Raw genomic sequence first — 5,896 nt, forward strand, 5'->3', positions numbered from 1 at the left:
TCTAACCCCTTAACAATTAATGATTAAAACCTAGAGCCAGCCTACTTTTAATACATATATTTTGTATTACAGATTTGTATATCCTGTGCTTCACATTACAGCTCCAGAACTTCCATTATTATTTCTATAAGCATGCTTAACAGCTAGATTATATTTTACCCAAACTATAAACCCTCCAAGATCAGATCAGTGGACAACAGTCAATAACTTGATCTCATCCAAGAAAAAAGTAGCAGTTTATTACTGCAAATGAGGAAAGCTAAAAAGCAAAGACATAATCTCCTGCACAAAGAAAGTAGATTAGCATTTAAGGGAGGATTTAGGTGTCTGACTCCCATTTTAAGAAAAAAGGAGTTGGTTGCCCTTTGAAATTCTCTGCATCAACCCTTTTTCCTAATTTTCTACTAGATTCATGACCTTCAGGAATGTTTTGGTCCTTTTGACTAAATTTCTACTAAATCCAGCTTGTTTGAAAATGACTTCACATCCTACTGAATGCCTTTGCCAGGGCTTCCTTCACCTCTTTGTTTCTTAAAGTGTAAATGAAAGGGTTTAATATCGGAGTTACAACAGTGCTAAAGATCTTGATTGTTTTATTCAAATCCAATGAGCTTTGTGCAGAAGGCTTGACATACAGAAAAGTGATGGAGCCGTACCAGATAGTCACAACAGTGAGATGGGCAGAGCAAGTGGAAAAGGCCTTTTGCCAGCCTTGGGCTGATGGGATTCTCAAGATGGTGGAGATGATGTAAAAGTAGGAGACCAGTGTTATCGCGCATGAGACCACGACAACAATGATTGAGATAATGAATGCTGCCAGTTCAATGAGGCTTGTGTCAGTGCAGGAGAGTGCTATCCAGGAATCTATGTCACAAACAAAATGATTGATGATGTTAGGGCCACAGAAAAACAACCTGGCTATTAGAGATGCCAGCACAGAGATAGCCAGGAAACCACACAGCCAAGAGATAAGGGCCAGCCGAACAGTGATGGTGCTGTTCATGAGGGAGCTGTGCGCAATGGGTGGCATATGGCCAAATAGCGGTCATAGGCCATGACAGCCAGGAGGAAACATTCTGTAGAACCCATGGAGAGGGAAAAGAACAATTGCAGGAGGCAGAAAGTGAAAGAGATAGTTTGGCTTGTCCCTAGCATGACACCAATAGCCTTGGGGACACATGCTGTGGTGAACCAGATCTCCAGGAAGGAGAGATTGCAGAGGAAGAAGTACATGGGGGTGTGGAACTGTGGGTGGGTCCACACTAAAGCTATGATGGACACATTCCCTAGGATCGTTAGCATGTACATCACAGAAAACAGCACAACAAGGGACATCCGGAAATACCAAGAGCCAGGAAAGCCCAGTAAGATGAACTCTTGCACACTCGTTTGGTTTTCTGTTTCTCTACTGGTCATGAGGTCCATCTGCCAAGAAATAAGAGAACATTGGAGGCAAGCAGTTAAAATGCTGAACTCAGTTAGATACTACACAAACTTGAATGTTCAAGCGCAGGACTGTAACACCTTACCCTGTTGTAATGCATGTCAATGGCCCTGTCTAGATGAAGTGTCAGTGTGTGGCAAGCCAAAGTGCGAATCTACAGTGCAGTGTGTGTCAGTGTGGGCACTGTTACCACTCACTAAAAAGTTCCCATCAAACTACTCCTGTTTTAAATTACAATAAATCAAAGCACACTAAGCAACTGTTAGTGGGAAGCAGCAAGATTCACACGGAAACTTAAAGCATATCTACACTGCACACTTCATTTTACCGTGTATATGGCGAACAGTGTATACACAGCTTGCCCCCCTGGCGTGGGTAATAATAGCTGTGTAGATGGTGAGACACTGCATTGGCAAGTAGAGTAAAAACATGACACTTCTTTTGAAGGCATATAGGATACATACACAGCTCGCCCCAGTAGCATGGGTATAAATAGCTGTGTATATGGTGAGGCACTGCTTAGGCAAGTAGAGGAAAAACATGCCTGAACCCTGTGGACATTTACCAAAGTAGGTTCCTTACACAGCTCTCTATGTCCCTAAGCTGTGTCTCCCCCGTGCACAGTGCCATTTTTAGCAGTGTAGTGTCTCATTGCCTCCCCACCTCTGGAGCCTTTCCCTGGCCCAGTGAAGTACTCTGAAATCTCCCTCCTGACAGAGTCTTTCACTCCCACATGTAGCTACACACCGCAGTGTGGATCAGCTTCCTCTTCACTGTGGTAACCCCTACATGCCGCTGAAAGTGTTGAGCAGTGTAGACGTAGCCCTAGTGTGTGCTGTAGATTAACAGCCCAACTTGCTGTGCACTAACTCTCCATCTAAACAAACCCAAACACTCATATGAACCTTACGGCAAAATAACACAAGTTTGTTTCAACACTTGTATAATTGTTAACCTTCCAACAATGTTCAGGTGATTGCTAAATATGGTGAGAAGCATCAACATTCCTGTAAGATTTATTTTTTAAGGCTGTTGACACATTTATCATTCACGTAACTTGCTTAAAAAGTCCACTAGGTGCCAATCCACCTAGAACTTAGGTGCTATTGAAAATCTTACAATATTTCTTTTTCAGATATTAGTTATCATCCTGCCCAGCTTCCTGAATCTCTCCTCTATTTATATTTCAGTGACTCCTAGAGACCTCAGCTGAGATCAGGGGGCCATTAGAGTACTGTAGAAACATAGAGTAAAAGAAAGACCTTTCCCTAATGAGATTACATTTTAAATAGACAAAGGGTGGATGGGGAAACAGATGCACACAGACATCAAGTAATTCACCCAAAGTCACACACAGCAAGTTGAAGGTAGAGGTGGGAAAACAATCCACGTGTCCTGACTCCCAGTTCACTGCCCTATGCGCTAGATCATACTCTCAGTGAAAGCAATTGGATGATCAATTATTTCTGGATGCCAAGTAGTTTTGGCTGAAAATTTCCCATCAAAACTTGTTTTCAACAGAAAATATTGGCTTTTAAACTAAACAAAAATTTTCATGGAAAGTGTCTCCTCTCCAACCCCCCAAATTGTTTAATTTTCACCAGTTTTCAGGCAATGATTTCCTGTTTTTTGCTGCTTATCACACATGAGATATGGAGGACACTGTATGAGATGATGAAAGTTGTCAGCTCGACGAGTCTTGTGTCAGTGCAGGAGAGTGTTATCCAGGAATCTATGTCAATAAAGAAGGGATTGATAACGTTAGGGCCACAGAAGGACAACCCGGATATTAGAAATGCCAGCACAGAGATAGACAGGAATCCATCAGCCAAGAGCCAAAGGTAAGTTAAGCAGAGAAGGTGCTGTTCATGAGACAGCTGTAGCACAATGTATGGCATATGGCCAAATAGCGATCATAGCCCATGACAGCCAGGATGGGAAATTCTGTAGAGCCCAGAGAGAATACAAAATATAGCTGCAGGATGCAGGTGGTGAAAGAGAGGGTTTGGCTTCTCCCGAACATTACACCAAGGGCTTTGGGAACACAGACCATCAATTACCATATCTCCGGGAAGGAGAGATTGCAGAGGAAGAAGTACATGGGGGTGTGGAGCCATGGGTGGGTCTACATTATGGCTATGTCAGACACATTCCCTACAAATTGTTAGAAAGTACATAACTGAAAACACCACTACAATGGAAATCCAAAAATATCAAGTGCCGAAAAAACCCAGGAGGATGAACTCCTGCACGCTGGTTTGGTTTTCTATTTCTGCCCCAGCCATGAGGTCCATTTGTCAAGACATGAGGGATCATAAGGCATTTAAACATGTTGAATACTCTTTTTGATGTGCAAATGTGCAGCGCCTAATATCCTACCGTTTGAGAATACCAATAGACTATCTGCAAATCCACAGCCCTGAACCTCTGCCCACATCTTCTAAAACACTTGGAAGATATTTTTCTGGGCTGTGGGATTGTGGGATTTGACACTGCACCTGGTAGACCTGGCTCTTGCTTGAACTCGCTTCACTGGTGAAATACAAGGGACAAGATTCCAGGCTGAATTTCTAAGGGATTTTGGCACTTTAGGGCTCTTTTTAAAATCCCAGCTGTAATACTTAGAACCCAGGTTAAAGATAAGATAAGGGAAGGGAAGCAGGTGCTACTCAACACTGTGCTGTCCTTGTGCAACTTTCAGCCTCCTCAGTAGAGATAAGAGTTGCACTCCTCATTCCTCTAAGGCCCATCAGGAGCCAGTGGGGTGGCTGACCCAAAGGCATCTTTCTGCTGTTGCCAGTCTAGCCCATCAACCACACTTCACCCACCTGTGAGAAAGCCTCAGGATTTGGCTCACCTTGAAAATAACCTTGCTTGATGCTCAGCAAAAAGCCTGGGACTTTTAAAAATACCTAAGTGACCTAGAAGCACAAGTCCCACTGAAAGTCAATAGGACTCTCTTCCTAAGCCACATTTGAAAAATACCATTTTGTTTAAACTGAAATCTTTCACAGAAACATATCAGTTTCATCAAAAATTTCGTCTGGATGCGTTGTTAGGTCCAGGATGGAATTTCTGAACAACATGAGAACAAACAGAAAAGGCCAACTGTATAGTCTAGTAGTACAGGCAATTACCCAGGCTATACAAGGCCCAGGTTTGAGACCCTCCTCTGAATCAACCTCAGCTGGGATGTCCATATGAATCTCCCATGACCCAAGTGACTGCCCGAACCACCTGGCTGTTGTGTGCTGGGTTTCTTAATCTTCTATTTTTTCTGCCATCAATTTTGAAACGTCTCGTGTTCTCTCCATATCAGAAAAAAACAAAATTTGAACCCTTCAGATTTTTTTTTTACAAAATGCAATTCTTCCTTTCCAAGACAGTCCTAAATAGTCCCTTTAGAAAACCCCACCCCAGATTCTCAGGAACAAGGAACTGACATTGGAAATGATAAATTATGTTGATTATTTATTGTATGTCTTCAGGTAGAACCTTAAGGTCCCAGCTAGGGGTGGGACCACATTGTGCTGGGTGCTGCACAGACATAGCTTAGAAGACCGTCCCTATTCCAGAAAGCTTACAATCTAAAAGACAAGCCAGGCAAACAGGTGGAGACAAACAACAAAGAAACAGCTTCCCAGAAATACAGTAAAATTGCTTCCCAGTTTCCCTTTCATATAACAACCCTCCTCTTCCACTCATCTCCCCTGGGCTCAGCTTTCAGTCAAACCCCTACAGCCTGGGTTAGACCAGAACAATAGTCTAACTAGTTAGGAATCATGTTCCAAACACGGCACAATGCCAAATGCTTAAGAAACAACCTATAACCCACCCTACTACTCTAGGTACTTCTGCTGCATTGTACAGAGGACATTGCTCCCTGAACGGAGGTAGACATCAGTTTATAGAAAAAAGAATGATTGATAGTTATTGTAGCCTGATATTTTCAAACGGGTTAGAGGGAGTCAGTGCAATAGAAGCTGGGTGACTAACTTCCTTATGCTTCTTTGAAAATCCCAGCTGTAATGCCTACCCTCTCCATTGTAATTTGAATTTATTTATGTGCAGATAACAATACTTAGCACTTGTACAGCTCTTTACATGTGCATAGCAATGTGCAAAGAATAACTATTAATCCACACAATGTGACTACAAACTGGAGGCCTGATTTAAGGCACTTTGGAGTGAATGGTTGACAAGGTCAGTATAATTGTTCCCATTTTACAGATGGGGAAACTAAAGCAGGGATGTGAAGCGATCTGTTCAAATCACAGAGACAGCTGAGGATAGAACACAAGAACTGATATTAACACTTCTCTGCCATGTGCAGTGTTCAGAAATAGATTTATCTATCTATCTATCTATCTATCTATCTATCTATCTTCTCCTTCTTTTCTCATTTGCCACTGTTAAGTTACTATACCAGAAAATTCCACAGGTTAATGTATT

The 5,896-nt window shown here is 42.3% G+C and overlaps 1 pseudogene; it reads right to left on the reverse strand.

The window, feature by feature from the left end:
* Positions 1–481: 481 nt before the first annotated feature.
* LOC113408224 lies at positions 482–1,425 on the reverse strand (annotated as a pseudogene).
* Between the last annotated feature and the right edge of the window lie 4,471 nt (positions 1,426–5,896).

This window comes from Terrapene carolina, unplaced genomic scaffold (assembly GCF_002925995.2).
Source record: "Terrapene carolina triunguis isolate 2854851 unplaced genomic scaffold, T_m_triunguis-2.0 Scaffold1097, whole genome shotgun sequence".
Classification (NCBI taxonomy): domain Eukaryota; kingdom Metazoa; phylum Chordata; order Testudines; family Emydidae; genus Terrapene; species Terrapene triunguis.